Here is an 8,485-nt window from a genome sequence, read left to right on the forward strand (position 1 = left end):
ATGAGTTGTAAGTTTCTTTATATGTCATTTGCATGCCTTATCTTTTCCCAGTCTGTAGCAGAGTATCTGTTTTTATCAGCACTCAGCAAATTTATCTTAATTAATTTAGATGGCCAAATTACTATGCAGAAATGCTTCCACAATTAAAATTCCCATCACCTATTTATAGTTGTTCTTGTGTTCCTGGAACCTTCACCAAATTGTTAGGAGAATAGTGGCTTTGCTTTAGTTTATAGTTTTATTAAAATGAAAAATGATCTCTCAGAGATATCTTTACTGAATCTGCTTATTATTTTGTTAACTGTATTGTATCAAAGTATTTTTTTTCTGAAATGTGTGCCTTTGTTAATAGCTTTTTGAAGTGACTTATATAGTAAGAGTACTAGTCCTTTGTTAACGTGTTACAGATATTTCCCAGTTTGTCACTTATCTTTTACTTTTTATCATGTTGTTTTAGTATATATATAAAGCTTTAATTTTTATTTTTAAATCCTCTGACTCATTGTATGGCTTTTCCTGAGTTTAGTCTACAAGGAGTTGTACTGTTAACCTAGAAATGAGCCACCTTTCTAAGTAGCTGGATTTCACCAGTAGAACCCTGAGGGAAATAGGGCAATCTCCTTCCATGCTACATACCACCCCTGAAAACCCATTGGAGGGTCAACTATGGGTATGTTTCCGCCCAAAGACAATGACTTACTGGCTTTATGCTTACAAAAATTTTTCTTTTTCTTTCCTTTTCCTCGAAAAGTTTTACCTTATTATAGGAAATTACTATTTTTTTCTGGTTAACTTAAATATTTAAAAGTACATATTTCCTTCTTCATTTCTAGATTTTATTTTAGTGACTGATATGAGGTATGAATCTAATTTTTTTTCTTATGTGTATATGTAAGAAGAGGGGGATATTTTATATATTGAAAGAAGGCAAAATACTAGCAATGCAAGCATTGGAATATTTTTTTTAATGAGTCAGAGAAAAATCTTCAGGTTATTTATCAATATTACTCTTTCTCTATTAGTATTTCTCCATATTGTTGTTGTTATGTGCCATCGAGTCGTTTGCAACTCATAGCGACCCTTTGTACAAGAGCCCTAAATGCCGTTCTATCCTGTGCCAATCTCACTGCCTCAAACACATTCATTCCCACCACTCCACTCACAGAATCGATCCATCTCATCCAGGGTCTTGCTCTCCTGCGCCGTCTCTCCACTCTCCCAAACATGATGTCCCTCTCCAAGGACCAGTCCCTCCTTGCAACATGCCCAAAGCTGTTTTTTATTACAATAGGGACCTTATAAAGAGAGAGTCATTTTAAGCATCTACTGAAAATCTGATATGAACCTACATTATCGCCATTTTTTGTATGTTGTACAACAATAATTTATTATAACTGCAAGTAATAATCACTCTTATTTTTTAGTAATGATTTATGATATTAAAATACTTTTATGTCATTTTTCTTGTTCAAACATCTAATGATTTTCTGAGGATGACAGAATAGATTATATTATTCCCATTTTGTAGAAAGGGGAGCAGACAAGAAGGTAGTGAGGGAGCTCTGGTAGCCAAGTGGTAAGGAGCTGTGCTGCCAATCTGAAGGTTCACAGATTGAATCCACTAGCTGCTGTGTGGGAGAGAAATGGACAATCTCCTCTCGTGCAGTTTATTGCCTTTGAAAACCCCCTGGAGGGTTAGCAATGGATTATTTATAACTTGATGATATATAACAACAAGAAAGTAATTTATCTGATATTGAGATTATAATGCAGTTCTCTTTATTTCTTGGTCCAATGTTTTATATTACATGTAAGTAATACAAATGGAGCTTTTTAATAAGAATTTGTTTCTGCTCTGTATTCTGAAATGAGATTCATTACATTTCTAATGGTTTCTGTGTAACTGAAATCTTTTTAAGTTTTAAATTAATATACTAACCCAGAGATTAGCCCACCTATCTATGGTCAAATTCATAGCAATGTGGAAATATTACTCTGGTTATTCCAGAAAAGATTCACTATTTTCAATAATTATTTATCTTTTCAATTTGATCACAAAATCAAATAGCTCTCACCATTCCCATGTCTCTTAATCTTGTTTCAAAATCTTGTAAAAGTAAGAGTCTGGGTTCAACATGAGGAAAACAATTAATGTAATTCACCACATTAACAAAGCAAAGAACAAGAATCACATGATCCCATCAGTTGATGCAGAAAAAGGCTTTGACAAAATCCAACACCCTTTCCTGATTAAAACATTCAACAAAATAGGATTAGAGGGGAATTTCTAACATAGTAAAAAAATATTTATGCAAAACCGAGAGCCAACATTGTTCTCAATGGACAGAGGTTAAAGGCATTCATTCCCTTTAAGAACAGGAACTAGGCAAGGATGCCCACTATCACCTATCTTATTCAATATTGTTTTGGAAGTCTTAGCGATAGCAATAAGACAAGAGAAGGGAATAAAAGGTATCCAAATAGGCAAAGAGGAGGCAAAATTATCTCTCTATGTGGATGATATGATAGTATACTTAGAAAAAGACTCAGCAAGAAAACTATTGGACACCGTGGACCAATTTAGCAAAGTGGCAGGATACAAGATCAACATATAAAAATCAGTTGGATTTCTCTATAGTGACAAAGAGAATACAGAGCCAGAACTAAGAAAAACAATATCCTTCACAATAGCTAATCACACGATTAAATGCTTGGGAATAAATTTAACCAGAAGCACAAAGGATTTATTCAAAGAAAAGTACAAAACATTACTATAAGAAACAAAAAGAGACCTTGAGAAGTGGAAGAATATCCCTTGCTCATGGGTAGGAAGACTCAATATTGTGAAAATGGCAATACTACAAAGGCAATTTACACGTTTAATGCAATCCCAATACAAATACCAATCCTATTCTTTAATAAGATGGAAAAGGCAATCTCCAGTTTCATTTGGAATGGAAAGACACCCCGAATAAGCAAAGCACTCCTTAAATATAGAAGAAAGGTAGGAGGTATCTCACTTCCTGATTTCAAATCCTACTATACTGCCATAGTGGTAAAGACAGCATGGTACTGGTACAATGACAGACACATGGACCAACGGAATAGAATTGAGAACACATACATTTGCCCATCTATCTATGGTCAACTGATTTTTGACAAGGAGATGAAATTAGGTAGTGGGGAAACAACAGCTTTTTAAACAAATGGTGTTGGCAAAATTGGAAAAGTATCTGCAAAAGACTCAAACAAGATCCACACCTCACTCCATATACAAAAACCAACTAAAGGTGGATCATGGACTTAGGGCTGAAACCAAGGACTATAAACTTCATTCAAGAAAAGCTAGGAATAATGCTAGATGTTCTAATCCACACATAAAAAGTCTTCCAAGTATCCCAAAAAACCTACAACCAGGAGAAGATAAAGTAGATGAATGGGATCTTCTAAGAATCAAATCCCTATGCACATCCCAAAACTTCTCCAACAGGGTCAAAAGGGAAGCCACCGACTGGGAAAAAGTATTTGGTAATGACATATCAAATAAAGGACTTACATCCAAAATTTATAAAATACTTGAGCACCACAACGAGATAAAGGTAAATAATCCAGGATATGAACAGACACTTGACCGAAGAAGACATTCAGATGGCTAACAAGCACATGAAGAAATGTTAAAAATCCCTAGCCCTAAGAAAGATGCAAATTAAAACAACTATGAGATATCATCGCACCCCAGTCAAAATAGCAAAATTTAACAGAACAGCAAGCAACAAATGCTGGCGAGGTTGTGGAGAAACTGGAACCCTGATTCACTGTTGGTGGGAGTGTAAAATGGTGCAACCCCTGTGCAAAGCAGTATGGCGCTTTCTCAAAAAGTTGCAAATAGAGATACCATTTGACCCAGCAATTCCACTACTGGGAATATACCCCAAAGAGACCATAACTGACATCCAGGCAGATATATGCACACCCATGTTTATCGCGGCTTTGTTCACAATAGCAAGGAGTTGGAAACAACCTAAGTGCCCATCAACAAATGAATGGATAGAGAAGCTGTGGTATATTCACACAATGGAATACTATGCTGCATTGAAAAACAAGGAACTCATGCAATATTATTCAAAATGGGTGACCCTGGAGGACATTATGCTGAGTGAAGTATCTCAGTCACAAAAGGACAAATACTGCATGGTGCCACTGTTGTAAAACAGGACTGACCTTGGGGTTAGGGAGAGACTGAGAAAGATGAGTTCAATAATGTATACTGCATTGAAACAGATGAGGGAGAAAACTGTTTAAAAGGGATATGTGCTTAGGTATTTTTGTCATGACAGGAGTCTAGAGCAAAGGTTACATGGTGGAGTGGACCTGGGGGAGGGTTTGTAAAACAATGAAAGAATTTTGCTTTTACTTTTTCAAGAGGGTACTGTACTAGAGGGGAGGGTTGAGAGGGGAGAAAAATGCAACAATGAAGGAATGGAAATCCAAAGTCTCTGTAAATTTTTACTGAAATTAATAATAAATTTAATTTAAAAAAAGAAAAAAATAGTAAGAGTCTAAAACCAGAGGTTTCTGTCTCTGAGTCTCTTACTGCAAACTAGATACTGTATAGCCTTTTAAAAAATTAAATTGTTATTGATTGCCTTTGAGTCAGCATGACTCATAGTGATCCTATGAACAAAAGGCTTGAAGTCCCTCTACAACTATCGACATTTATAAAAGTTCGTTGAATTTCTGGAGGCATATTGTTTAGGAAGTGCATACTACTCCTGCTTCCAAACCTGCTTATAGTATGTTATTGTTGTTATGTGCCACTGAGTCACTTGTGATAAATAGTGACCCTATGTACAGCAGCTCTGAATCCTTCCCCATCCTGAGCCAGTCTCACTAATTCTGATAAACCAACCCCCATTGCCCCAGTTAATGTATCAATCCATCTCATCCGGTGTATTCCTCTCCTGCACTGTCCATCCACCCTTCTGAGCATGATGTCCTTCTCCAAGGATCAATCTCTCCAGGCCACATGCCCAAAGTAAGGTGGAGCTTCAAAATCCTAGCCTCCAAGGAGAGACTGAACTCTTCTCCAGCACCACAACTTGAAGGTATCTATTCTTCTGTCATCCAGAGTCATTGTCCAGTTTTCTAAAGCATAACAAGTACTTGAGAAGACCATGGTCTAGAATAGGCACACCTTTGTATCTAAACTTACATCAATGTTCTTCAGCTCTCTTCAAAAAAGGAAAAATGTTCTAATATTTCTACAACTGTCATTATTTCTTAAATTTTAATATCTTCCTTTCCTCCCACAAACATCTTGAATGAGAAACTTCATTTTCTATATCTGGTGGATCACTTAATCTACATTTTTATTTACAGTACAGTTTTATTTACAGTTATATAATAACTGGCCCAAGTCAATGGCCTTGGGTCATTGGCAAGAGTTATAAAGCATTTGCATTTTATTCCTGACTGGCTTCTGGTTGAGAAATCGAATGGTACAAATGATGAAAGACTAGTTTGTTGTTGACACAGAAAACGAAAATCTCCGGGGATAAAATGGTAATGTCCTTTACTTTACTTTTTATCTTTTAGATACAGGTTTGACTCTATTGCTTTGAGAAAAAGGAGACAGTGATGGGACGGGTTTACATAAAGAAGACAAGAGAGGAAGGAAAAAAAAAAGAAACTAAAAAATAGCAAGGATCCATGAGAATTCAAAGGCAGCTTAGACACAGACAGCTCCATCCAGAAAGCTTCTTTTCTGATGCTAGTGCTCCTGCTTCAGGCCATGGTCTCTGCAATCACTTGTCATGTATCAGAGAGTTGGACAATGACTAGGGAGGATAGAAGGAAAATTGATGCCTTTGAGCTGTGGTGCTGGAGGAGAGTATTGAATATACCATGGACTGCTAGGAGAACAAATAGGTTTGTCCTAGAGAGGGTGAGACCAGGCTGCTCCTTGGAGGCAAGGATTTTGAAGCTTTGTCTGACATATGTTGGATATGTTGCAAGGAGGGACCAGTCCTGGGAGAGGGACATCATGCTTGGAAGGGTGGAGGGACAGTGAAAGAGAGGAAGACCTCCAATGAGATGGATTGACACAGTGACTGGCATAATGGGAGTAGAAATGTTGGAGGTAATACGAAGGCAAAGCTGGACATGAAATAGGAATTTCAGAAGGAAAAATGAGGGGCCAGTAGGTGGGGACTTCAGCTTCCCCCACCTAACAGGTAAACGTGACCCAGAGGCCTGGTGGGTCAAGTTGGAGCCAGAAATCATTGGGATACATACAAGAAGGCAGAGCTCAGTGTGACAGGAATTTCAGAAGGGAAGAGTGGGTTCAGCAGCTGGGAACTTCAGCTTCCCCTACCCAACAGGTAAACTCAACCCAGAGGCCTGGGAAGTCAAGGTGGGGCCATAGATCATCAGGGCACATGCAAAAGACAGAGCTCAGCATGAAATAAGAATAAGAGGAGAGGGGCCACCAGGCGGGGACTTCAGCTTCCCACACCCAACAGGTAAATGTGATCCAGGGGCCTGAATGTGTAGCCAGAAATCACTGGGGCACTTGGGCCTGTGGCCCTTGGGCCAGGAAATCAATCTATATACCAGATCTACAGGACGCAACATCCTCACATGAGAAAAGTGTTTGGAATCACAGAAGCCCATAAAACTTGAGATATAAGCTATCAGTTCAAGGGCTGGACAATGGGAGATAGGTATTGAAGGGAGTGGGTGGGAGTGTAAAGGGATGCTGGTGGATGGTGGAATAGGGAATGGGTGGGTCAAGACACTTGTGTCAAGGGCGGGGACAACACTGAAAGTATTGGCTAATTCCACAATTGGGGAAATCTTTCATGTACTTCCCCCCCCACCCACATAAAATGCTTGCCTGTCAGATACTTTTCTAAATATGAGCATTCAGGTTAAGACAGACTAGGAAGAATGATTGGCCATCCATTTCTGAAATAATAGGCCTTTGGAAACCCTATGTTCAATAGAACACAGATAGACAAACAGGGCAACTGAGGTGGAGCTTTCAAATATGGAAATACAAAGGAAGAGGAACAGTTGTAACTAGTGATTGGAACATGGAAGTGAGAACCACGAATGTAGGAAAATTACATATTGTTAAGGAAGAAATGGAATGCATAAATACTGACATACAAGGTATTGCTGAGATGAGATGGACTGGCATGGAACATTTTGAGTGGACGAGCAGATGATCTATTACCGCGGAGATTAAAAAGTGAAGAAAAATGGGGTTGCTTTCATAGTTAAAAAAGTAATTTCCAGATATGTCTTGAAATACAATATTGTGAGCAACAGGATCATATCCATACACTTATAAGGAAGTCCAGTGAATACCACTATCACTCAGAAATATGCACCAACAACCAGATCCAAAGAAGAGGAAATAGAAGTTGTCTACCAACTTTTACAGTCAGAGATGGATTGAACATGCAATCAAGATGCATTAATAACAATAGGTGACTGGAATGCAAAAGTTGGGGAGAGAGAAGGATCAGTAGTTGGAAAATAGGGACTCGGTGACAGAGATGAAGTCGGAGATAGAATGATGGAATTTTGCATTAATTAATTGCAAATACATTTTATAAGAAACATAAATGCAGGTTACACACCTGAAGGAATTCACCTGATGGTATACATAGAAAGCAGATTGATTACATCTGTGAAAAGAACAGCTGGAGAAAATATTAGCTGTGAAAACTAGGCCAGCTGCTGATTTTGAAACTGACCACAAACTACTCATGCAAGTTCAAGATGAAGCTAAGGAAAATGAAATAAAATCCACAGGAGCCAAAATATTATCTCGAGTCTATCCCACATGAATTTCAGAACCATCTCAGGAACAGGTTTGAAGCCTTGAACACCAACGAGCAAAGACCAGATGAGTTGTGGAAGATATCAAGAGTATCATCCAGGAAGAGTGCAAAAGGTCATTATAAAGGCAGAAGAGGAAGAAAACTCTGAAGATTACACAGGAGTATAGAAAAGTCAAAGCACAAGGAAGAATTCAAGATACTAAAGAGCTGAACAGAAGATTTCAAAAGGCAGCACGGGAAGACATAGTAAAACATTACAATGAAATTTGCAAGGAGCTGGAGTCAGAAAATCAAAAGGGCTGAATTCTCTCAGCATTTCTTAAGCTCAAGGAATTGAAGAACATATTAAAACCTCAAGCTGCTATACTTAAAGATGCTTTGGGCAGAATATTAAATGATCCTGGAAGTATTAAAAGAAGATGGAAAAGAGTATACGGAGTCATTGTACCAAAAGTAATTGGCAGAGACAGAAATTTCATGAAACAACATATGAGCAAGAGCCTATGGTGATGAAGGAAGAAGTTCAAGATGCTTTGAAAGAAATAGCAAAAAAATAAGTCCTCAGGAATTGATGGTATACCAATTGATGTATTTCAACCAACAGATGCTGCCCTAGATGTGCTCACCAAGTTGTG

The sequence above is a fragment of the Elephantulus edwardii genome, unplaced genomic scaffold (assembly GCF_000299155.1).
Source record: "Elephantulus edwardii isolate Elephantulus edwardi_28Jun2011 unplaced genomic scaffold, EleEdw1.0 scaffold00158, whole genome shotgun sequence".
Classification (NCBI taxonomy): Eukaryota; Metazoa; Chordata; class Mammalia; order Macroscelidea; family Macroscelididae; genus Elephantulus; species Elephantulus edwardii.